General features: G+C 37.2%; 1 long non-coding RNA gene across 1 annotated transcript; it reads right to left on the reverse strand.

Moving 5' to 3' along the window:
- Positions 1 to 8,405: 8,405 nt before the first annotated feature.
- On the reverse strand, positions 8,406 to 27,396 carry LOC102555226 (uncharacterized). The gene is made up of 3 exons (XR_015622273.1): positions 27,061 to 27,396; positions 10,905 to 11,106; positions 8,406 to 9,452 (listed from the first exon to the last, which is right to left on the reverse strand). It is a non-coding gene; the product is annotated as an uncharacterized LOC102555226 (long non-coding RNA).
- Between the last annotated feature and the right edge of the window lie 101 nt (positions 27,397 to 27,497).

The following is a 27,497-nucleotide window of genomic DNA, read 5'->3' on the forward strand; positions in this document are numbered from 1 at the left end:
CTACCCATGGGATGAATCTCAATTTGCGGGAGTCATTGATTAGCCATTCCCTCAGTCTGTGTTCTATCTTTGTCCCTGTACATCCTGTAGGCAGGATTCAATTTTGTTTGAAGGTTTATCTCTCCCCTAGGAGTCCTGCCTAGCTACAAGGAATGATCAATTAAGGATTCATATCCACCATTTCTACAGGATCTCAGCTAGAGTTGCCCTCATTGACCCTCTAGGGCCTCCTTCTGTTCCAGGTCTTTGGCATGTGCTAGACATTGACCCTTCTCCCATCCCCTTCTTTCTCCACTGCTCTCCCTAAATATGATCTCTTCCACCACACCCTACCCAACTCTCCTCCCAATCCTCTCTTCCACCCAGTTGTCTCCTTCAATCAACTTCACCTATTTTGTTTCCCCTTCTGAAAAAGATTAAACCATCCACCCTTGGGCTCTTCTTGTTATTTGGCTTCTTTGTGTCTGTTGATTATAGCATGATTAGATTGTACTTTATGACTAATATCCACTTATAAATGAGTACATGCCTTACATGTCATTTTTGGTAAGGATTATTTCACTCAAGATGATGTTTTCTAGTCCATAAATTTGACTGCATAATTCATGATATCCTTTTTTTAAGTGGGTGAAAAGTCTTCCATGTGAAAAAATTAACCACATTTTCTTTATTAATTCTTCAGTTAAAGGATATCTACATTGTTTCAAGTTTTGGAATATTATGAATAAACTTGATATGAACATACTTAAGCAATTATCCTTGTGGGATGGTGGAATATCTTTTGGGTGTATGTGTAGGAGTGATATAGCTGGGATTTGAGGTAGAACTATTCCCAATCTTCCGAGAAACTGACAAGTTGATTTCCAGCCTCTATTTACAAGTTTGTACTTGCACAAGAGTATTCCCCTTGCTCCACTGTTACCAGCATCTGTTGTCCTCTGAGTTTTTGATCTTGGCCATTCTGATGGGTATATGGCAGAATCTCAGAGCTGTTTTGATTTTCGTTTCTCTGATGATTAAAGATGTTGAACATTTCTCTAGGTACTTCTTGGCTATATGATATTCCCCTGTCAAAACTTCTCTGTTTAACTCTGAACCCCATTTGTAAATTGGGTTGTTTGAATTGTTGGTGTCTACCTCTTCAGTTCCTTATATATTTGGGATATCGGTTCTTTGAGGCAGGGTTAGTGAAGATCTTTTCCCAATCTGTTGCCTGCCATTTGGTCCTAATGATAGTGTTCTATGACTTACAGGCGTTTTTCAGTCTTATGAGGTCCCATTTATTAATACTTGACCTTAGTGCCTGAGCCATTGGTGTTCTGCTAAGGAAGTTGTGTCTTATACCAATAAGTTCAAGGCTATTTCTCAATTTCTGTTCTATTAGACTCAGTGTATTTATTTTTACACTGAGGTCTTTGATACATTTAGACTTGAGTTTTGTGCAGTGTGATGAATGTGGATCTATTTGAATTATTCTACATGCTGACATCTAGTTAGACTACTGTCATCCGTTGAAAATGCTCACCTTTTTCCAATGTTTTAGCTTCTTTATCAAAAATCAAGTGTCCATAGATGTTTAGGTTCATTTCCTACTCACTTATATATACTGTTTTGTCATCTGTGAATAGTGATACTTTACTACTTCTTTCTTTTTTTTATTTTAGTTTTTTTTTATGAACTTGAGTATTTCTTATATACATTTCGAGTGTTATTCCCTTTCCCGGTATCCGGGCAAAAATCCCCCTCCCCCCTCCCCTTCCTTATGGGTGTTCCCCTCCCAACCCTCCCCACATTGCCGCCCTCCCCCCAACAGTCTAGTTCACTGGGGGTTCAGTCTTAGCAGGACCCAGGGCTTCTCCTTCCACTGGTGCTCTTACTAGGATATTCATTGCTACCTATGAGGTCAGAGTCCAGGGTCAGTCCATGTATAGTCTTTAGGTAGTGGCTTAGTCCCTGGAAGCTCTGGTTGCTTCGCATTGTTGTACATATGGGGTAACGAGCCCCTTCAAGATCTTCCAGTTCTTTCTCTGATTCCTTCAATGGGGGTCCTATTCTCAGTTCAGTGGTTTGCTGCTGGCATTCGCCTCTGTATTTGCTGTATTCTGGCTGTGTCTCTCAGGAGCGATCTACATCCGGCTCCTGTCGGTCTGCACTTCTTTGCTTCATCCATCTTGTCTAATTGGGTGGCTGTATATGTATGGGCCACATGTGGGGCAGGCTCTGAATGGGTGTTCCTTCAGTCTCTGTTTTAATCTTTGCCTCTCCCTTCCCTGCCAAGGGTATTCTTGTTCCCCTTTTAAAGAAGGAGTGAAGCATTCACATTTTGATCATCCGTCTTGAGTTTCATTTGTTCTAGGTATCTAGGGTAATTCAAGCATTTGGGCTAATAGCCACTTATCAATGAGTGCATACCATGTATGTCTTTCTGTGATTGGGTTAGCTCACTCAGGATGATATTTTCCAGTTCCAACCATTTGCCTACGAATTTCATAAAGTCGTTGTTTTTGAGAGCTGAGTAATATTCCATTGTGTAGATGTACCACATTTTCTGTATCCATTCCTCTGTTGAAGGGCATCTGGGTTCTTTCCAGCTTCTGGCTATTATAAATAAGGCTGCAATGAACATAGTAGAGCACGTGTCTTTTTTATATGTTGGGGAATCTTTTGGGTATATGCCCAAGAGAGGTATAGCTGGATCCTCAGGCAGTTCAATGTCCAATTTTCTGAGGATCCTCCAGAATGATTTCCAGAATGGTTGTACCAGTTTGCAATCCCACCAACAATGGAGGAGTGTTCCTCTTTCTCCACATCCTCGCCAGCATCTGTTGTCCCCTGAGTTTTTGATCATAGCCATTCTCACTGGTGTGAGGTGAAATCTCAGGGTTGTTTTGATTTGCATTTCCCTTATGACTAAAGATGTTGAACATTTCTTTAGGTGTTTCTCAGCCATTTGGCATTCCTCAGATGTGAATTCTTTGTTTAGCTCTGAACCCCATTTTTTAATAGGGTTATTTGTTTCCCTGCGGTCTAACTTCTTGAGTTCTTTGTATATTTTGGATATAAGGCCTCTATCTGTTGTAGGATTGGTAAAGATCTTTTCCCAATCTGTTGGTTGCCGTTTTGTCCTAACCACAGTGTCCTTTGCCTTACAGAAGCTTTGCAGTTTTATGAGATCCCATTTGTCGATTCTTGATCTTAGAGCGTAAGCCATTGGTGTTTTGTTTAGGAAATTTTTTCCAGTGCCCATGTGTTCCAGATGCTTCCCTAGTTTTTCTTCTATTAGTTTGAGTGTGTCTGGTTTGATGTGGAGGTCCTTGATCCACTTGGACTTAAGCTTTGTACAGGGTGATAAGCATGGATCGATCTGCATTCTTCTACATGTTCACCTCCAATTGAACCAGCACCATTTGCTGAAAATGCTATCTTTTTTCCATTTGATGGTTTTGGCTCCTTTGTCAAAAATCAAGTGACCATAGGTGTGTGGGTTCTTTTCTGGGTCTTCAATTCTATTCCATTGGTTTATCTGTCTGTCTCTGTACAAATACCATTCAGTTTTTATCACTATTGCTCTGTAATACTGCTTGAGTTCAGGGATAATGATTCCCCCTGAAGTCCTTTTATTGTTGAGGATAGCTTTAGCTATCCTGGGTTTTTTTGTTATTCCAGATGAATTTGCAAATTGTTCTGTCTAACTCTTTGAAGAATTGGATTGGTATTTTGATGGGGATTGCATTGAATCTGTAGATTGCTTTTGGTAAAATGGCCATTTTTACTATATTAATCCTGCCAATCCATGAGCATGGGAGATCTTTCCATCTTCTGAGGTCTTCTTCAATTTCTTTCCTCAGTGTCTTGAAGTTCTTATTGTACAGATCTTTTACTTGCTTGGTTAAAGTCACACCGAGGTACTTTATATTATTTGGGTCTATTATGAAGGGTGTCGTTTCCCTAATTTCTTTCTCGGCTTTTTTCTCTTTTGTATAGGGGAAGGCAACTGATTTATTTGAGTTAATTTTATACCCAGCCACTTTGCTGAAGTTGTCTATCAGCTTTAGTAGGTCTCTGGTGGAACTTTTGGGATCACTTAAATATACTATCATATCATCTGCAAATAGTGATATTTTGAGTTCTTCTTTTCCTATCTGTATCCCCTTGACCTCCTTTTGTTGTCTGATTGCTCTGGTTAGAACTTCAAGAACTATATTGAATAAGTAGGGAGAGAGTGGGCAGCCTTGTCTAGTCCCTGATTTTAGTGGGATTGCTTCAAGTTTCTCTCCATTTAGTTTAATGTTAGCAACTGGTTTGCTGTATATGGCTTTTACTATGTTCAGGTATGGGCCTTAAATTCCTATTCTTTCCAGGACTTTTATCATGAAGGGGTGTTGAATTTTGTCAAATGCTTTCTCAGCGTCTAATGAAATGATCATGTGGTTTTGTTCTTTCAGTTTGTTTATATAATGGATCACGTTGATGCTTTTCCGTATATTAAACCATCCCTGCATGCCTGGGATGAAGCCTACTTGGTCATGGTGGATGACTGTTCTGATGTGCTGTTGGATTCGGTTTGCCAGAATTTTGTTGAGTATTTTTGCGTCGATATTCATAAGGGAAATTGGTCTGAAGTTCTCTTTCTTTGTTGTGTCTTTGTGTGGTTTAGGTATAAGAGTAATTGTGGCTTCGTAGAAGGTATTCGGTAGTGATCCATCTGTTTCAATTTTGTGGAATAGTTTGGATAATATTGGTATGAGGTCTTCTATGAAGGTTTGATAGAATTCTGCACTAAACCCGTCTGGACCTGGGTTCTTTTTGGTTGGGAGACCTTTAATGACTGCTTCTATTTCCTTAGGAGTTATGGGGTTGTTTAACTGGTTTATCTGTTCCTGATTTAACTTCAGTACCTGTTATCTGTCTAGGAAATTGTCCATTTCCTCAAGATTTTCAAGTTTTGTTGAATATAGGTTTTTATAGTAAGATCTGATGATTTTTTGAATTTCCTCTGAATCTGTTGTTATGTCTCCCTTTTCATTTCTGATTTTGTTAATTTGGACGCACTCTCTGTGTCCTCTCGTTAGTCTGGCTAAGGGTTTATCTATCTTGTTGATTTTCTCAAAGAACCAACTTTTGGTTCTGTTGATTCTTTCTATGGTCCTTTTTGTTTCTACTTGGTTGATTTCAACTCTGAGTTTGATTATTTCCTGCCTTCTACTCCTCCTGGGTGTATTTGCTTCTTTTTGTTCTAGAGCTTTTAGGTGTGCTGTCAAGCTGCTGACATATGCTCTTTCCTGTTTCTTTCTGCAGGCACTCAGCGCTATGAGTTTTCCTCTTAGCACAGCTTTCATTGCGTCGCATAAGTTTGGGTATGTTGTACCTTCATTTTCATTAAATTCTAAAAAGTTTTTAATTTCTTTCTTTATTTCTTCCTTGACCAGGTTATCATTGAGTAGAGCATTGTTCAATTTCCAAGTATATGTGGGCATTCTTCCTTGATTGTTATTGAAGACCAGTTTTAGGCCGTGGTGGTCTGATAGCACGCATGGGATTATTTCTATCTTTCTGTACCTGTTGAGGCCCGTTTTTTGACCAATTATATGGTCAATTTTGGAGAAAGTACCATGAGGAGCTGAGAAGAAGGTATATCCTTTTGCTTTAGGATAGAATGTTCTATAAATATCCGTTAAGTCCATTTGGCTCATGACTTCTCTTAGTCTGTCTACATCTCTGTTTAATTTCTGTTTCCATGATCTGTCCATTGATGAGAGTGGGGTGTTGAAATCTCCCACTATTATTGTGTGAGGTGCAATGTGTGTTTTGAGCTTTAGTAAGGTTTCTTTTACATAGGTAGGTGCCCTTGTATTTGGGGCATAGATATTTAGGATTGAGAGTTCATCTTGGTGGATTTTTCCTTTGATGAATATGAAGTGTCCTTCCTTATCTTTTTTGATGACTTTTAGTTGAAAATTGATTTTATTTGATATTAGAATGGCTACTCCAGCTTGCTTCTTCTGACCATTTGCTTGGAAAATTGTTTTCCAGCCTTTCACTCTGAGGTAATGTCTGTCTTTGTCTCTGAGGTGTGTTTCCTGTAGGCAGCAGAATGCAGGGTCCTCGTTGTGTATCCAGTTTGTTAATCTATGTCTCTTTATTGGGGAGTTGAGGCCATTGATGTTGAGAGATATTAAGGAATAGTGATTATTGCTTCCCGTTATATTCATATTTGTATGTGAGGTTATGTTTATGTGCTTTCGTTCTCTTTGTTTTGTTGCCAAGATGATTAGTTTCTTGCTTCTTCTAGGGTATAGCTTGCCTCCTTATGTTGGGCTTTACCATTTATTATCCTTTGTAGTGCTGGATTTGTAGAAAGATATTGTGTAAATTTGGTTTTGTCATGGAATATCTTGGTTTCTCCATCTATGTTAATTGAGAGTTTTGCAGGATACAGTAACCTGGGCTGGCATTTGTGTTCTCTTAGGGTCTGTATGACATCAGTCTAGGATCTTCTGGCCTTCATAGTTTCTGGCAAAAAGTCTGGTGTGATTCTGATAGGTCTGCCTTTATATGTTACTTGACCTTTTTCCCTTACTGCTTTTAATATTCTTTCTTTATTTTGTGCGTTTGGTGTTTTGACAATTATGTGACGGGAGGTGTTTCTTTTCTGGTCCAATCTATTTGGCGTTCTGTAGGCTTCTTGTATGCCTATGGGTATCTCTTTTTTTAGGTTAGGGACGTTTTCTTCTATGATTTTGTTGAAGATATTTACTGGTCCTTTGACCTGGGAGTCTTCACTCTCTTCTATACCTATTATCCTTAGGTTTGATCTTCTCATTGAGTCCTGGATTTCCTGTATGTTTTGGACCAGTAGCTTTTTCCGCTTTACATTATTTTTGACAGTTGGGTCAATGATTTCTATGGAATCTTCTGCTCCTGAGATTCTCTCTTCCATCTCTTGTATTCTGTTGGTGATGCTTGTATCTACGGCTCCTTGTCTCTTCCTTTGGTTTTCTATATCCAGGGTTGTTTCCATGTGTTCTTTCTTGATTGCTTCTATTTCCATTTTTAATTCCTTCAACTGTTTTATTGTGTTTTCCTGGAATTCTTTCAGGGATTTTTGCGATTCCTCTCTGTAGGCTTCTACTTGTTCTCTAAGGGAGTTCTTCACGTCTTTCTTGAAGTCCTCCAGCATCATGATCAAATATGATTTTGAAACTAGATCTTGCTTTTCTGGTGTGTTTGGATATTCCATGTTTGTTTTGGTGGGAGAATTGGGCTCCAATGATGGCATGTAGTCTTGGTTTCTGTTGCTTGGGTTCCTGCGCTTGCCTCTCGCCATCAGATTATCTCTAGTGTTACTTTGTTCTGCTGTTTCTGACAGTGGCTAGACTGTCCTATAAGCCTGTGTGTCAGGAGTGCTGTAGATCTGTTTTCCTCTCTTTCAGTCAGTTATGGGGACAGAGTGTTCTGCTTTCGGGCGTGTAGTTTTTCCTCTCTACAGGTCTTCAGCTGTTCCTGTGGGCCTGTGTCTTGAGTTCACCAGGCAGCTTTCTTGCAGCAGAAAAGTTGGTCTTACCTGTGGTCCCGAGGCTCAAGTTCGCTCGTGGGGTGCTGCCCACGGGCTCTCTGCAGCGGCAGCAACCAGGAAGACCTCTGCCGCCCCTTCCAGGAGCTTCAGTGCACCAGGGTTCCAGATGGCCTTTGGTGTTTTCCTCTGGCGTCCAAGATGTGTGCACAGAGAGCAGTCTCTTCTGGTTTCCCAGGCTTGTCTGCCTCTCTAAAGGTTTAGCTCTCCCTCCCACGGGATTTGGGTGCAGAGAACTGTTTATCCGGTCTGTTTCCCTCAGGTTCTGGGGGTGTCTCAGGCAGGGGTCCTGCCACTCCTGGGCCCTCCCCCATGGGAGCCCAGAGGCCTTATACAGTTTCCTCTTGGGCCAGGGATGTGGGCAGGGGTGGGCAGTGTTTGTGGTCTCTTCCGCTCTGCAGCCTCAGGAGTGCCCACCTGACCAGGCGGTGAGGTCTCTTTCCCACGGGGTCTGGGAGCAGAGAGCTGCTGCGGGCTGGGATCCGCGGGCTGGGACCTCCGGCAAACACAGGAAGTGCCCGGTCCTAGATGAACTCTGCCTCTGTGTGTCCCGATCTCACCATGCAGCTCTCTTGCAGCAGACAAGTTGGTCTTACCTGTGGTCCCGAGGCTCAAGTTTTCTCGCGGGGTGCTGCCCAAGGGCTCTCTGGGGTGGCAGCAACCAGGAAGTTACTTTTTCTTTCTAAATTGTACTTGTAAACCTTTGATTTCCTTTAGTTGTCTTATTGCTCTCCCTGTGACTTCAAGTACTGTTTTGAAGAGACATGGGAAGAGTAGACAGCTCTGTCTTGATCTTTATTTTAGTGAAAATGCTTTAAGTTTCTTTCTGTTTAATTTGATTTTAGCTATTGGTTTGCTATGCATTGCCTTTATTGTGCTTAGATATACACATTGTGTGCCTGCTTTCTTGAAGACTTTTATCATGAAGGGGTGTTGGAATTTGGAAAATGCTTTTATGGCGTCTAGTGAGATGATTATGTAATTTTTTCTTCCAGTTTGTTTATATGGTGGATTCTGTTGATGGACTTTCAAATATTTAACCAATCCTGCATCCCTGCAATGAAGCTTACTTGATCATGGCAGGTGATGTCTTTGATGTGATCTTAGGTTCAGTTTGAAAGTACTTTATTGACTATTTTTGCATCAATATTTAAAAGGAAAATTGGTTGGAAACCTGTTTTATTAGATATTAGAATGGTTACTCCAGCTTGCTTCTATAGTCTGTTTGCTTAGAAAATCTTTTCCAGTTTTTTTTTTATACTGAGACAATAACTATCTTTGCTGCAGCGGTGTGTTTCTTGAATACAGCAGAATGATGGATTGTTTTTGCATTCATTCTGTTAACCTATTCCCTTTTTTACCAGGGATATTGAGAGATATATTTTACCATTGATATTGAGAGATATTAATGACCAATGATTGTTACTTCCTCTTATTTTGATGGTTTTGGTGGTTATGTGTTTATGTATGTGTTTCTCTTTTCTTGGTTTTGATGGCGTGAAATTGTGAAATTATTTGTTTTTTGTATTTTTGTGAATGCAGTTAGCTTTATTGGGGTGGAGTTTTTCTTCTGGTATTCTCTGTAGGGATGAGCTAGTGGAAAGATATTGTTTAAACCTATGTTGTCAAGGAATATCTTGGTTTCTCTATTTATGGTGTTTGAAAGTTTTCCTTATTATTTTAATATGGGTTGACATCTGTGGTCTCTTTGTGTCTGTTAGACCACTGCTTAGGCACTACTAGCTTTTAGAATCTCAGATGAGAATTCAGGTATAATTCCAATAGGTCTGCTTTATATGTTACTTGGTCTTTTTCTCTTTTGCACAGCCATATACTGGTGTGATTTCTTCTGGTCTGAAGACATCTAACCTCCCATTGCCTAGAAGAAAGGAATTTAAATGGAAGAAGCTTTGTGACAAGGACAATGAAATAAGGTAATATGTCTCTACCTTTCAAAGATACTATATCTAAATAGCATAACATGATGAAATGATGTCAAAACATACATCTTTAGAGGCTCAATCATTACAGCAACTGTAGGCAATGTGCAATTTAATTAACATCTGAAACAGTCATGAGGTACTCTTTATTATTTCAACTTCATGATTGATGAAATGAACACTAATAATGGTCAGTTTTATGTCAAAGTTTGTACTCCAAACACATCTGTCCTACAAACATCAATTTTATTTAATTTTAGTATTTTTTAACTCTGATACCTGCATTGTTTTGGAAGAAGAAAATAATAGATTTAAGCACTCTTATCTATCAGTGTATAGTTCTTGTTTTGTTCTTGACCTATTTGTCTACAGTGCATTCTCTGATTACCATAAGACCCTGATGGTAAGAATAGCACTATCGTGCTGAGTTTGTCTAATTATTCTACATAAACATAATGAGAATATCTATCCCTTAGCACCAGAGAATGAGGACACAGTACAGAAGTATAAAATGGGGAAGGAGTAAGAGAAGAAGCAAAGACAAGAATCTAAAATTTTCAACCAATCATCCCTTTCTCAACTTTTCTTGACATTTGGAGATGTAGCATTTTGGAATCTGCAATAGCTACACCTTTCCTATTTTTTTGTGTTAATTATGCACAGAATTGTAGAATCAAATGGTCACCATTATACTGTAAATATGCTGGCAGGACAGTTTCCCTAACCTTCTGACTTCTCACCAGTGAGGTCCTTGAATCTAAGTTCTCCCAGCATGACTCTCCCCATCTGTGGTCTATCTGTACACCCAGCACAGCTGGGCCCTGTGAGATGGGCCTACAGCCAGTCATCTTCTTCTTGCCAAGTCTTCAGACAAGCAGCTGGGACACTAGAATAATATTCCTGGGAATTCCCTGGCTGTCAGCTTAGATACTATATCCTTGTTCACTGAGCCAAAATTAGTAAAGACTGGCAAAGACAAATGAGTAACTCATCCAGGAGAATTGCAGGTTTGTATCCAAAAATTTACCCAACATTGATTCCAAGTAGCATTCAACTTTGTCTCTAACAAGCTAACAGATGTGGGCACTGCCAGGGGAAGTTAATGGGGATTGTTCACAGATCTAAGTTGGAGCAGGGTAGTTTTTTTTGCTCAGTTACGTTTTGGAGCAAGAGACCAGAAATTGTCAATCTACTTTGACACTTGATTTAAGAGAATATGGAAGATTTCCCTTTTTCTTCTTTTTCCAGCATTTATTTTTTCAGAACTGATAAGTTTCTGGCCTTAGGTCCTCACAATATACCTAGAGGCTACAATATAGGTTAGATTGTTCTGTTCACAACAGCATGTGGCTTTGAGAAAAACTGTTTATTCCTGGCATGGAATTTATTACCTGGAGCTGACTATTTATTGAGCAGGTTTCCAGAGTCAGACGTCTGTGGAAGAAAGCTGAGCACTACAAGCCTACGGGAAGAGTAGGAACTATGGTCATGTGGATTTGTAGACATTCATGCCACAATGAAGAGCCCATGTTTTCCTGCTGAGCACTGATTCTTGGTGGCACATCCATCATTTCCTTTAATTATCAGAGCAATCTGAGGAGACAGAAATGGTGATAGTTTAAAACCAAACCAATCAACCAACCAACCAACCAAACTAAGGATTTACTGTGGGCCAGAGACTTAGATAATGAAGTCTGTATAGTAAATAAATATTCTAGGTCCTCACTTATACATAAAGGAAATATGACTCTGACAGTGTAAGCTATTATCAACTTTAATCAGATAGTATACAATGGAATGGGTGTCACATTAATCTTAGAATAAAGCATGATGAAAAATTCAGACATAAGAGCATGGAGATGAAAGTTTGAGCCTCTCTGCTCTTTATTTTGCTTGCATCATTGAATTGACTTCCAGGAGTACCAGAAAGGGAACAAGATGCTTCTCACAAGGTGCTTCCACACTAGGTGATGGCATTGACTTCTTTCTATCAATAGCCATCTGCAGCAGGGATGGGAGATTGTGTAGTTCTGTCCCCGATATATTTAAGTTGAGATTTTTCTGGAATCTAAAACTGGAAAGACAATGCAGTTTCAGAATTAAATTGTCTCAGTTTTAATAAAATGGAAAGCAGAACATGAAAGAAAAGAGAGAGGTTAAAAAATTCCCTTCTAAATAGATAATTAATTTAATTAATTTAAGGTGATCCAGGTTCTTCAGTGCCTGAAGGGCTGGACTGTGATGGAGGTCCTATTCTCCTGGGAATCATCATAAAACATCCCAACACAGACTTCTTGTTTCTTTTGATATCTTCCTTATGCCCCCAAAGAATAGATGGTTGAAATGTGCTTGATGTTTGGTGTAAAAGGAAAGAGAAATTCAGGATGCTGAATTTTGAAGACTAGAATTACCCAGAAGGAAAGCCTTCAAAGAGAAGAGTGATATATTATCTATGAGGTAAAAAGCTTTTGATAAAGTTGGCCATATTGTGCAGAGCACAAAAGTCTCCATTTATTTGTCTGAGACATTTTATCTCCACAGGATTTTACCGTAGGAAGAAACACTCTGGGACTTTTCTCCAGTTTATAGCTCACTGCTTCTTCAAGAAATAATTAAAATGAATAATTTTTTACTACTTGCAGAGTAAGCCTTTTACATAAAAATTTAAGTTCCTGAATTGGTTTATATGTACAGCAGCATGAGGAACCTGTGCCATTCGAGCTCAGCATGAGTCGTTGTTTGACCCAGGATCACGTAATCGGTGAGATTGGAGGCATTGACAACTGATTGTTGGACTGCATGACAATTTAACTAAAGGGAAAAAGTTCATCCTTAATGTAGTATCCCAGTATAAATTAAAAGGAGATACAGAAAAAAAAGCAAATTAAGCTGGTTAAAGAATTTTCCTCTATATATCTCCCTTCTGATACAGGTACAATAGCAGCCAGCTCTTAATATCCCCAACCCACACCTGTACCACCATGATGCCTTATCTTCCATGATGGACCGTAAAAAGAGCTTCTTCTTTATGCTCTGTAAAATAACATTGCTAAAAAGGATTGGAAACTTGTGAGCACCAGTAGAGCATGATACATTGTGTCTTCTACATATGGCAAGGAAGCTGCATACACGAGATCTCAACAACATGGTTGCCTAAACAATGACAATACCAATTGACATGCCCATCTGGATTGGGGACTATCACAATGCCTCACCTATAGATGAGGAAGTATAGGCAATTAATGTCTGCTAAGAGAGGGATAATCCACCATTTCTCTCTCTCTCTCTCTCTCTCTCTATATATATATATATATATATGTGCATACCTATTACAACCCCTGCCTATACAATGATCTTGAAAGCATTGATATACACACAGGAAGAAGCTAAGGAACATTAAAAAATATCTTATTATTCAGCAACTTATTTGTTAGAATAAAACCAAAGGGCCTGACCTGATAACAATAGCAGTTTCTGGAATGGTGGATGTTTAGAAGTTGAAAGTCTTGATGGCAAAGCTATATAAATTCTCAAAACCTGATGAAGTTAGAAAGCTTCTAACTACTGATTCAGTGGGCCCTCGGGAAACAAGAAAGTAACTGTGTGCTCTCATTACTGTCTATGGTTTCAATAAGTACAATGTGAATTATCTTACAGGGAAAGTTAGAAAGCTTATGTCTAATAAGTTTACATCAGACTGTCAAATGCTGACATTCTCCTTAGCTCCCCTGGACACAGAGGTCAATTCTCATTGCTCTCATGGTCCACTGTGCTACTGTTATTAGTATTTCAGTAGTCACACACTCATACTAGATTACTCCCTCATCATAATGCAAGATCTCATATGAAAAGAAGACAGATCATGTCGGTGTTTATGTAATGATAAAAGGCAGAAGGTTATACAGAAATCATGATCATTAAATATGCAAATTGTTAGAGATTCCTGCATATTTAGAAATAATTAAAATAAAGCAATTGTCACCCAGAGTCCCAGTGGCCTGTGAGGGAAAGTCACTTTTCTAACATCAAATGTAGCCATTAACAACTATTTCTTGGCAGCTACAAAACATAAAGTTCTAAAATAGGTCACACACACACACACACACACACACACACACACACACACACACAGACACACACACACGCACACACACACACACACACGGGGGGGGAGACAGAGAGAGACAGAGAGACAGAGAGACAGAGACATAGGACACACAGAACACACAGGACACACAGGACACACAGGAGACACAGGACACACTAGAGGCACAGGAGACAGAGACAGGGGGAGAGGAAAATACAAAGAGACAGAAAGAAATATTCTTTACACCTCTTTAATCCAAAGTTGGAGGTTTCGACTTGTTGAATATCACTTTCATAGAGATGTTTAAACTTTTTCAAGTATACACTAAGAACTTTGTACTATAGAACCATTATAAATACAAATTTTAAAAGGTTATCTTAACGTAATCTTCACATGCAAGCATATCAGTGTAGAAAGGGTTACTATTCCTTCGTTCCTGTATTTTATTTTGTTTTCTCTCTCCTCTTAATTTTTACTTTTTATTCATGGTCTTTTTTTCTTTAACACATAATTAGGATGTTTAAAGTACTTTGCACCTATTAAACAGCACTGGATTAAAGTGTGTAAATAAATATAGGATGAGGAACACAGGTGTTTTCGTGATTCAATTAGTGGGTCTTTATTCCTACGGCTTCCATGACTTACTGTCTTTTTCTTAATTCAAGAGATGAAAATAAACAGTCATCTGGCTATTCAGGGAGCCCATGGAGGGCTCATTAGCTGGGTTCTAATTGGGTTCTTTGGAAAATCTGTCACTCAGGATTGAAGGTGAATATGACGCCAGCAGCAAATGAGTGCACAGAGGGCTCTGAAGTGGAATGACGGAAAGTACTTCAGAGAAATTGGGGGAAAATGAGATGAGTTCATTTGGGACAAATGAAATGCACTTTTAATATGGCCAAGAGGCAGGGGGTAAAACTGCAAGGCCTAGGGAAGCTCACGTTTGGAAAAAGTGATTTAGCTTGACTTCCAAAATTTGCTTTATTTTTACGGGTGCGATAGATGATTGTGTAAATGAGTGTCACTCCAGGAGAGGGCTTGCTACTGCATCAGCTGTTACAAGTTCTCCTTTTGTATGGTTACTGCTGGTTACTATACCAGTATGGTTTCATTTCTTCTGGTCTTCCTTAAAATAATATTTCTGTCATCACGAACATCTCCCCTGTAATGTGATTTGTATGAAATTTATCCTTCATATCAAATCTCAGTCAATGTTCTTTGAAATAGTTGACCAGTGAATCAATTTTCAGAGGAGAGAATTCACTGCTATTCCCTTAGGCTTTGTTTAGTGTTTCTTCACCCTTAGTATTCAGTTATTCTTATCTTTCAGCCAATTTTATAATATGCAATGGTCCATTGGGCTGCTCTCAACCTTGCTCAGAGAAGCTGTCTAATGAAGTGGGTAGTGATTAATAAAGAGGACAGTGACTTTTCAAAATACTGAGAGTAAGCAATGGTAACTGCTCAACTTTAGAGCGGCCATGCCCATTAGGCTCTCCCACCAAAGGTCAGAGACTATCTCAAAAGAGTGTGGGGATGTATGTAGGAAAAGGAGGATGAGAGGAATATTGAAATTCTATCTCCTGGGAACACCATTGCTGCTATAGTCATGAGCTGATAGCAGCTGTGTAAGACTTGCACAAGATTAAGCCCTGTTATAAATTCCACATGGAAAAAGGATACCACTTCCTCCATTTGAGGAACTCTTAACATTTTATAGCTTCTTCTCAGTGGAGAGTCACTTTCTAAGAAGACTGGAAACTGTTACCAGTGGATGGCCTCATATCCATGGACGTATGAGAAGTTCTAACTAGATTCAGTATATTGTTGTCTAAATGAGTATCATGCTGGTAGAGGGACAGCCCATCAGCTGTCACATGTTCTCCTTTTGTATTGTTACTGCTGGTTGCTAGCTCAACCTTAGAGGGGCCATGCACAGTAGACTCTCCCACCAAAGGTCAGAGACTATCTCAAAAGTGTGTGGGGATGTATGTAGGAAAAGGAAGACTTATTCTGTTCTTCTAAGAAATAGTGTTTCTACATCCGGCTCTCGCTCCTGAGAGACACAGCCAGAATACAGCAAATACAGAGGCGAATGCCAGCAGCAAACCACTGAACTGAGAATAGAACCCCCGTTGAAGGAATCAGAGAAAGAACTGGAAGAGCTTGAAGGGGCTTGAGACCCCATATGTACAACAATGCCAAGCAACCAGAGCTTCCAGGGACTAAGCCACTACCTAAAGACTATACATGGACTGACCCTGGACTCTGACCTCATAGGTAGCAATGAATATCCTAGTAAGAGCACCAGTGGAAGGGGAAGCCCTGGGTCCTGCTAAGACTGAACCCCCAGTGAACTAGATTGTTGGGGGGAGGGCAACAAGGGGGGAGGATGGGGAGGGGAACACCCATAAAAAAGGGGGGGAGGGGGATGTTTGCCCGGAAACCAGGAAAGGGAATAACACTCGAAATGTATATAAGAAATACTCAAGTTAATAAAAAAAAAAGTCTCCCAAACCAAAAAAAAAAAAAAAAAGAAATAGTGTTTCTGGCATCAGGGCTAGTATCTACTGAAGGCACATAATTTCACATCAATCTTCCAAGATAATAAATACTGAGATGTTGAATTTATAATTTAAGTCTGTGCAGACAGTTTAACATTAAATGATAATGCATTCATTGCTAGGCAGAATTTAAGAAATGGTGCTTGCCAGATATACCTGTGTGCAGGCTTGCATAATGAAAGCTCGAAATGCACAGACATAAGTTGTAAAACCTTATTTATCACCATATTAATTAGGTGTCCTAAGTGATCATCCAGTGAGTCTGAAAAGCCAGCTAAAATGGTGGAAGTCTCATGTACCTGACTGTGCATGCACATACATAAAAGACAGACTGTTATTAAGATGAGACCTATTTTCTTTTACAACACACAAATATCATTCATAAGCTAACTTCTAAGTTAAGATAGTAGCCTACTACATAGTAGACTTTTTGTTTCTGTGTGAAGTTTTAGGTATATAAAAAGATATTCAATCAACTTCTCTCTCTCTCTCTCTCTCTCTCTCTCTCTCTCTCTCTCTCTCTCTCTCTCTCTCTCTCTCTCCTATGTATAGTGTATTATGTGTGTTTATGTGCACATGCATATGTATGGAAAGACCAGCAGCTGATTATAAATGGCCTCCCATATTAATCACCTCCATATTTATCAAGGCATGATCTCTCACTGAACCAGGAGTTCACCGTATTGTTAGAATAGATGCTCAAGTAAGCCTAGAGACCTGTCTTTTTCACACCTGACACTCAACTTTGGCATAACAGACATGTGTCCTCATGCCATCTTGTGTGTTAGGCACTTTACTAACTGCGCCAACCATATCCTCACTGCCAGAAAATGTTTTCTTTGCAAATAGTTAATACTTTTTCAATGATTGAGTGAATTGCTTATTGACATTTTAAAATGTTCTCATCAAACTCGAAAGCAATTGAATTTAATAAAATTACAGTATGATAGAGTGGATTTAACTCTACTCAATATTACACTGTCTTTCATTTATATGCCTTCCCAAGGGAATATTTAATAAACTACACAAAGCATCAGTAAGCAAAAATTTAGTGCTTGCACTGGGAGAAAGACAGGAAACATCTTCAGCAGGTAGCCACAACCCTTCTTAGCGGTTAAGTAAATTAAATACCTAGAAATACTCTGCTCTCTATTGATTGAATATCTTAATTTATTCAACAGCTGAGAAACCACTATCTCTGAATGACTATTAAATATTTTCTCTAAATTAATTCTATTAGTCATCTGCTCTAGTTAAAAACCTCCCAAACGTTAGTTTGCTATGTGATAAAGTGACTAATATTTATATGTCTAGTAATATTCAGCAATCAGGTCTCATTGTCCTTGTGAAAGCAGTTTGCAGTCTACTCATGTCCTCTCACAGAAACATTAATGCACAGATGTAAAACATGGGAGAGAAAATATCACACATTGAGGAATCAGAGTGCATTGTGAATGTAGAGTCTCGTTTGGTTCAGTCCAGAGGATCATAGGTCCTGTTGTTGTTGTTGTTGTTGTTGTTATTATTATTATTATTATTATTATTATTATTATTTCTCTTTTGGATCTGAGCCACACTAAGATTTTGAGATGTCTGTACAATGTACAGAAATCAGCTTTTGTGTTCTATTTGCAGGATATAGTAAGAAAAACTTTTCCTTTCTTTTTTTTTTAACTAAACTATACATTTCAGTTCCCTAGGGCAGAAAAAAGTGGTGAAAAATTTGAAATGTTTGAAACTGACTGAAACCTCCATTGTTTCTTGTCTACAGAGGAAGTCAGTGGGTGAACCCTATTAGGATAACGAGAAATGACATTGAAATGACATTTATGTCTTTCATCCAATTGGAAGAAGCAGGAGAAGACATTAAATCACAAGATTATACAATTTTACATCGAAATTTTAGTTTTATAAGTACAATTTTTAAAATTATATGTTATATTTCAAAGAAATATATCCTCTTGTTTAAACTTTAAAAAGTGCTTTGGATGTGGTCTCTCTGGTATGGCAGAAGACCTAATGACAATCTCTGAATCCCAAGAAGTAATCCTAATAGAATATCACCCATGTAATATTCTTTCCTAAGCTATTAGTGGATAAAAATACAACAAATATTAATAGGATATCTACAGGACATGAACCTGTTGAACATGACCAACTTTGTGCTGATTCAAAATGATCTTTGATGACTACTAACACATTCTTCAGGGTTCAGTATAAATTTAATTTATGTTTGTTGTTATCTTGGCAAGTCCATATAAAATATATAGATAGGTCCAGGAAGACATTAGAATGATTAGATATTGACATTCTTCCCCTGTTTTCTTTCAATATTCAATTCTTTTCAAAATTATCTAAAGACTACATCAAACAGAGTGTGGCAAAACAAACATCTTTAAATATAAAAACATATTATATAATATATAATAATACAATAAATTCCTTTCTCTTACTTGCTAAAAGAAATATGAGTTGACTACATCTGTAATATTTTGTTAAGAAGCACTAATGGTTAATGATTACAAAGAAACAGTTTTCCCAGATTAATTCAAGTTATATTTTGTATTTTTTATTGAGATATAGATTTGCAATCAACACTATTAATATATCTTGTATCTGTTTATTATATTAAATATTTCTGGTTATTATAAATATCCCTAGGGTTCTTACATGATTTTATATGTATCAGATAACTAATTTATAGTTTCTTAATTTTCTAATGATTTATATTTTTATTTTATTAATTTTTTTCAAGGGCTTTTCTTTTTTGCCATTTTTAAACAAAATAAAATACAATAAAATAAAACAATCACATTGAAGTTGGATAAGGCAATCTAACAGAAGGAAAAGAGCCCCAACGAAAGACAAAAGAAATAGAGACTCACTTGCTCACACATTCAGGAGTCCCATAAAAATACTAGGCTAAAAGCTGTAATGTCTACACAGAAGATCCAGTGCAGACCTTGCAGGTTCTGCGCTGGCTGCTTCAGTCTCTGCGTTCATAGGAATTCTGCTCAATTGATTTAGTGGGCCTGGTTCTCCTGGTGTCCTCTGTCTCCTACATTCTTTCTTCCTCCTCTTCTACAGGGTTCTCTCAGCTATGAGGTGACGGATTTGATGGAAGAATCTCATTTAGAGCTGTGTCTTGAAAGGACTCTCTCTGTGTGTGCATAATGTCTGGCTGTGGTCCTCTGTCTTTGTTCCCATCTTCAGGTAGAAGTTTCTCTGATGATGGCTGAATGCATCACTGATCGGAGTATGGCAGAATAGCTTTAGGACTTATTTTAGTTATACTTTGTTGTTTTTTTTCTTCTCTTTTATTGGATATTTTCTTTATTTACATTTCAAATGTTATCTCCTTTTCCAGTTTCCCCTCCAGAAGGCCCCTATCCCACCCCACTCCCCCTGTTTCTATGAGGGTGGGTGGATGGGAGAGCACCCTTATATTTTTATTTTTAAATTTATATTTTCATTTGTGTGTATATGTATTTGTGTGTGTAAATATATCCGCAGGTGTGTACATAAAGTTAGATGACCCATTTTCTTTTTTTTAATAAGGAGATTTAATATGATTATCTTTTATATTTTTATGACACTGCATCAATAAGTAATGTTCCTAAATATAAATAATTCTATCACTTGCAAAGTGATGTGTGTAACAAGGATGTCATGAGTACATTGTGAACAGGGAAACTTCTCCTTGTCTTTCATTTCAGTTTTTTTTTTTTTATTAACTTGAGTATTTCTTATATACATTTCGAGTGTTATTCCCTTTCCCAGTTTCCGGGCAAACATCCCCCTAATCCCTCCCCCTCCCCTTCTTTATGGGTGTTCCCCTCCCCATCCTCCCCCCATTGCCGCCCTCCCCCCAACAATCACGTTCACTGGGGGGTTCAGTCTTAGCAGGACCAGGGCTACCCCTTCCACTGGTGCTCTTACTAGGATATTCATTGCTACCTATGAGGTCAGAGTCCAGGGTCAGTCCATGTATAGTCTTTAGGTAGTGGCTTAGTCCCTGGAAGCTCTGGTTGCTTGGCATTGTTGTACATATGTGGTCTTGAGCCCCTTCAAGCTCTTCCAGTTCTTTCTCTGATTCCTTCAACGGGGGTCCTATTATCAGTTCAGTGCTTTGCTGCTGGCATTCGCCTCTGTATTTGCTGTATTCTGGCTGTGTCTCTCAATCCTGCTCCTGCCGGTCTGCACTTCTTTGCTTCATCCATCTTGTCTAATTGGGTGGCTGTATATGTATGGGCCACATGTGGGGCAGGCTCTGAATGGGTGTTCCTTCAGTCTCTGTTTTAATCTTTGCCTCTCTATTCCCTGCCAAGGGTATTCTTGTTCCCCTTTTAAAGGAGTGAAGCATTCACATTTTGATCATCCATCTTGAGTTTCATTTGTTCTAGGCATCTAGGGTAATTCAAGCATTTGGGCTAATAGCCACTTATCAGTGAGTGCATACCATGTATGTCTTTCTGTGTTTGGGTTAGATCACTCAGGATGATATTTTCCAATTACAGCCATTTGCCTACGAATTTCATAAAGTCGTTGTTTTTGATAGCTGAGTAATATTCCATTGTGTAGATGTACCACATTTTCTGTATCCATTCCTCTGTTGAAGGGCATCTGGGTTCTTTCCAGCTTCTGGCTATTATAAATAAGGCTGCTATGAACATAGTGGAGCACGTGTCTTTTTTATATGTTGGGGCATCTTTTGGGTATATGCCCAAGAGAGGTATAGCTGGATCCTCAGGTAGTTCAATGTCCAATTTTCTGAGGAACCTCCAGACTGATTTCTAGATGACCCATTTTCAAGTCATGTATCTTTCTCTATGGCAAACCACTTTGTTTCTGAGTACAGATACATGTTCCTTGTGCTGTGTGTACATTTGCGTGTGTGTGTGTGTGTGTGCGCGTGCGCGCACGTGCGCGCTCACATGAGTGTGCATAGAGAAAAAATATCACTATAGTGATGTGTTCCAGTTTGACTGAAAGATTCTCAAAGGAAACAAACAAACCAAACAAAACAGGAATGAAAGCAAGAAGGTGAAATTCAACTTGACATTCTGCATGTTGTGATTCTGCAGTGTCAATTGTCTATGGGGAGAAATAGAATATACTAATAGACATAATTTTGTACAAAGCATTGTATTAGGGAGCTGGAATCCCTCGATGTAATCTTCCCTATGTAAGTGAAGACCATGGAATATTGTTTCAAAATCACGTTTCCTTTTTGAATGGTGGTGTTTAAAACTAAAGGTATACAATTGCCTGAATATCATTGGGGAAACAGAATGTGAATATTCTCTGTTGATCTTCACATACAAAAATATTTTTAAATAATTCTTTGGCTAAACATCCACAGAAGCTGTAGCTCATCAACAACCAGGTTTAAGTTTTGATCTTAGGTGAGCCATGACATGTCCTAAGTAAGTTCACCTTTGTTTGCATGCATGGTGCAGTAAATAATCTGAAAGAGAAAATAAAGCATTAAATTCACTTAGATGCTTTATTTTTGTGGCCTTTTTTTTTTGGTTTCTAGTTTATAAATAGAGTCCAAGTAATTTTTGCACATATTTCTTTTTCTTTGGATCTTTGCTAAGAGCCATCACTAGTTCTGACATTGTTCATATGAAGATTTTGGGATATATTAGGGAATTAACTGTCAACAACAAATGACTTTATCTCATCGTTTTTAAATGTTATCTCTCGCCTCACACTTTTGCCTAGAGTTTCGTATACTTTTCAATAGCAGTGGAGAGATGGCACCCCTCTTAGATTTCTGGTTTCCGGGAGGAAAGATTTTCTTTTTCTCCATTGTAAACTGAAATGTGGATACAGATTTTCACAAATGTCGGGGGACTGGATATGTATGTGTAGAAGAAAAGTCTTTCCCCTTCTCTCTCATCATACTTGAGAACCAATTCCAAGTAGATCTAAGTCTCTGGGGATAGGTCTGAGCTAGAATTTCTAGACGATAGTTGAAGGGACATATTTCCTGGACTTTGTGACCAAAGTCTTTCTTGTCTTAATATTTCTCATTTCCATGTAGCCTCAATGTCAACCACATATAGGTATATACACATTCAAACATATAATATATCATATAAGTTATTATTATACTTTGCCAAATGGTTTTTTAAAATATGACTCTCTTATTCTGTAGAATATGATAGATTATATGTACACTATAATATTAACAGTTAAATATCACTAGAACTAGAGATGAAGCAAAGATCATAGCACATTTTCTTATAATACAAGAGATCTTCAATTCAATCAAGAGTATCACAAAATAATTTGAGTTCTCTTTCCAGTACCGACTGGTTTGTTCTTGTAGTAAGGTTATGTCTGTGACTTATGAAATAAACAATAAAATGTTACTATAGTTAAGTCAATTAACTCTGTGGATCACAATTCCTCAATTAAAAACATGAAGAAATATAATGAGACTAGAATCTTCTTTACCATGCAAAGTATAATCAAATTTAAGTAAGTTGGGAGAAATTGTAATGTTTATAAAAGTTCGAGCACTGCAGTTGGCCATGGCAAATACTTCATAAATATCTGAATAGATATTATAGAAATCTGATATTTTCCTGAAAACAGTTTTAATTGTATGAGTTTCAATTTGATATTACACAGTTCCTTCCAATGTTTTGAATTCTTCTAGGTATTGCTGGTGACTTTTTCTCTATATTCCTTTTATTAAAAATTACCATTTACTTCTATTTTTAAAATACACTAACGGGATTGTTGGGGGGAGGGCGGTAATGAGGGAGGATGGGGAGGGGAACACATATATAGAAGGGGAGGGGGAGGGGTTATGGTGATGTTGGCCTGGAAACCAGGAAAAGGAATAACTATTGAAAAGTAAATAAGAAATACCCAATTTAATAAAGATGGAGAAAAAAATACATTAATGAAATGTCTCTAAGAAAAATATAAATTTCAGTCTTACTTAAAATATGATATTTTATGCAACTGAAGGAATGTTATGTATTATTTAACAGCAAATTGTAGTGCTATATATTTGAGTGGCTCACACTACACTGTTACCTGGCTGGAAAATTGAACGTGAACAATGAAGTAAAGGAGATCCATTCTCCTTTTCTAATGCAGGGGATTTTCACTACAGAATATTATTGAAATATGAATATGTTGTTTCCTCATCAATCCTGAAAACAAACTTTACAATGGGGTGGATAAATGAGAATTTTTGCTATGTATATAATAAAAGTGAGAAATTTGCAGTAATGGTTCTAAAAATTTCTTAATGCAATGCTCTCCATTCCTGTCTAATTATTTTCAATCATTAATATTTTCCTGTCATTTTTCTAGTATTTTATTTAATTATAAAGTAAAATGATCACGAAATATTTGACTGTATTTTATTTTTATGAGTTCAAGTCAATTCTCTTGTTTTTATCTATATAAAACTGAAATTAAATAGGAAATATGGTCCAACATCATGGATAATTGAGAATTAGGTATCTAGCTGTCCAAGTTTCCCTTGTGAATGTGTGATGGAAAGTTTTTTTCTCAAATATTTTAGGCTCTTTTTCTTTTCAGAGTTTCTATGGTGATTTGCCAATGTGCTCTGTAATAATGCTTTGCCTCATAAGATTCTAGTGAGTGCTGTAGTATTTGGAAGAGGAGAGTAAGTCGTAAAATTATGAGTGATAGCACAGGATTTTATTTTAATTAATGATTGTTACTGGGTGTATGCATATGGCTTTGTGGAACAGGATCTCACCTTTTTATGGAGTTTAGGATTTGAATATAGGTTGTCAAACTTTGTGGAACTTATTCACTGTACTCTTACTTGGGATTTTTAAAAATTATCTATCACTGGAGCTAGTAAAGATTTATAAGGAAATTTGATGATGGTAATGATTGATGATGTGTTTATGTGTGTTTGGTTGTGCAGTTTTATGCATGCTCAAGTAGAGAACATAGAAAGATGTCAAATATCCTCCTCTACCACTTTCTTCCAAATTCCTGAGGCAGTGTCTCTCACTGAACCTAGAACTCACTATGATTTTGGAGGAAAGGCTGGTGATCTTCCTTTCTTTGTGTCCCCTCCCATCAGTGCTGAGTTGACAGGTGTACATGTAGCCATACTTGGCTTTCCATGTGGGTAGTGATACTTAAACAACAAACACTTATCCACTGCAGTATCTCTCTAACCATAAATCCTATTTTCAACTCTACATAGTTAGTTTGCCTTTTTAGGAAATACAACATATAAGCACTAATCTGGCTAATCTAATGTTTTAGAAATACTTTTATTAATACTTTGCTAGATGCCTCATAAACAATTCTTGATAAGACAAGCTGAGAATAAAAGTTAACAGACAATAAATGCATTGATATGCAAGTAAGATTAGAATAAATCTAATTATAATTATACATACAATATATATAATTATATATATAAATTATATAATTATTGTATATGATACCTAATTATAATTATATATACAATAATATATTATATCATTATGTCATAACTTTAAAATGTAGTATATGTCTGGGTAAAGTCTACTCCCTCCAAGTTGGATGCAAACAGAGAAGGAAAAACAGGGCAAACTATATACTGGCAGATTTTTTCACAAAGTCATCTTTTTCGTGGAGGTCATCAGGGTATACTACAAAACAAAAGATGCTATGAACATGAACACAATGAGTGAGTTCCTGAAGGTAGAAAAGTTCTCACAAATCAGTTGGTTAAAGTTACTGTATGAAGTCATCATGTATTTAGATTTCATTCTGTAAAAAAATTAGATGAGTGAAGAAACCTGTTTTTGTTTTTCTAATATATACATACTTATATATTTACACACACACACTCATCTTCTTACAGATTGTGTTTGACATTAACTATGCAGATTTTTGTATAAAATACCTTATAAATTATTTCACTACATAATATCACAGTTCAGGGATATTTGATGTTCATAAGTCACATAACACTTGGTAGACATTGGATCCAAAACTTAAAATTTCTTATATGTTTTCTACCAACTAGTAATGCAAAAAAATTTCATATACATTGTATAAGCCATTTAGGTTCTGTGGAATTTGATGTACGAAGCAAGGTGAGATCACACCCAAACATCTGATATGACCTTGAACTAGGAAATAAGGAACCACTTTAAAACTTCGTTGCATTTAATTAAAGTATAAACCCAAAAAGAGACAAATAAGCAAAAGAAAAGTTATGTTCTCTGATATGTATGCTAGTGATAGATAGTACTGAACATCAATATCAATGTCAGTGCATAAAACATTTAAATTTATGTCTTCTGAATAAAATTTTGGGGAATGGGGTCATTGTTAAAAAGTTCATGGGAGACTTTTACTTCTTTAGAGAACTCTTATGTTTTCTGGAACTTCATATACTTTTTTTCTTGGATGAATAGCACTGTTTTAATTCATAATCAAGAGCCACAGAAGTAAGGAAATTATAGCTATTATAACAGAAAGACAACACCAACTCTGTTTCCTCTAGAGGGTTGTTTTTGAGTCAGAATTAGGTATACTTATTTGATACTCATTTCTATCTATCAAATCACAGTTTCTTTATTTAGTGATATGATGGAATAGTCTCTGAAGAACCTTTATATTCTTCCTTTAATATTTAAAAAAAATGTAAATACTTCGAGCCTAAACATTCTTTATTTTAGACAGACTTTTGTTTTAGTATAATAAGAACTTGGTCATAAATTTCAAATGATGCAGATAAAATATAAAGAGATAAAATAATTTCTCCTTCATAAATATATATTTAATTAATTCGATTATGCATTGAATAGTCTTCTATAACTTAGTATATTACCATACCATGGTCTTTTTCATTGTGCTAGATTTAGTGGTTATGTTTAAAGAATTCTGTGCTATGTGGGATGCATTATTTGATCATCAGCTCATCTATAAACATTGAGATTCTACATCCTATTTCTATATATCTATATTATACATCAGATGCAAAACAATGCTTTTCATATACATGTTTTGCAAATGTACATATGTAATGCTTGTCTAAGTATATGCATACATATGTAAATGTATGTATATATTTATATGCATGTTTATTTGTGTTTGTTTTTTCTCTAGTGTCACAATCATATTTGTGTGAAAGATTGGATGTAAAGCTAAACTTTGATATGATATTTATATATAATATATAATATACATGCAAGATATATTTATGCCGAAATGGTTTGAAAAAATAACATAATTTATGAGTGTTAAGAGTGTACTGTATTTGAATGTGACTTATAGTCCAACTTTTGCTAAGAGTGATAGTTAATTAAATCCACAATTGTATAAACAATTAAAATATGGAATCTGCTGGTTGTCTGAGGTTTCTATAAAGAAAATGGGAAGTAGGTGTTGAAATATATAAAGTTATAAGATAAGTGTTTTGTGTTTTCTTTATTTTTTAAGTCTTTCCTGGACAAATGCTAATAACAAGAATACCAAAACTAAGTGGCTTTCCACACCAGCATCTTTCTCTCCTTTTATAAGGTTTTGAAGATATTATTTTCGCATCTTCCCAATGACTTGTGTTCCATTGTCCTGGCACTTTTATTACCATTTTTCAGGAAATGAAAATAAAGAGAATCTCACCAAAACTAAACTACTTTACTAAGGTCACAAAAGATAAATTACGTTTTAAAATGTTTTTAAAATTATTAATGTCCTTATGCAGTATAAAAATAGAAGTCAAGGGGTTGGGGATTTGGCTCAGCGGGAGGTTGAGGATTTGGCTAAGTGGTAGAGCACTTGCCTAGCAACCACAAGGCCCTGGGTTCGGTCCCCAGCTTCCAAAAAAAAAAAAAAAAAAAAGAATCCTTCAAAATAGAAGTCAGTGGGTGATAAAGAATTACTTACCTTACTGAATGAAGACAAACCCATGCATTCCAGTCAGAAAGCTTCAGTCTACTGAAAGTTAGCTTCAATCTGCTTGGAAATGCTCACTCTTTGTACAGAGAACGCACTCTGTGGTTGGTGCACATTGGGACAACTGCCACCTCTTGGGTAGAAAAATCTTTGCTGGAATTTGGTTTTGCAAGAGCCTGAAATGAATTTTTCATCTACTGCTGCAAGGGGCCTGAAGCAAAAATACTTCAAATAGCCTTGGCAGCATCAGGTTATATAAAGCACAGAACAGTGAGGGCTGCAAGTGTGAGGAGACAAAGAGGCACACCATAATCACTCAGGAAGGACCACTCTCCATTCTGACACTGTTGTCTCCAAGGGTGACAATTCTCATTCTAGAACACAGGTGACCCCTCTGTCCTCAGTCAAGCATGTCCCAGCCATGGCTC

This window comes from Rattus norvegicus, chromosome 6 (assembly GCF_021556685.1).
Source record: "Rattus norvegicus strain SHRSP/BbbUtx chromosome 6, alternate assembly SHRSP_T2T, whole genome shotgun sequence".
In the NCBI taxonomy this organism is placed as follows: domain Eukaryota; kingdom Metazoa; phylum Chordata; class Mammalia; order Rodentia; family Muridae; genus Rattus; species Rattus norvegicus.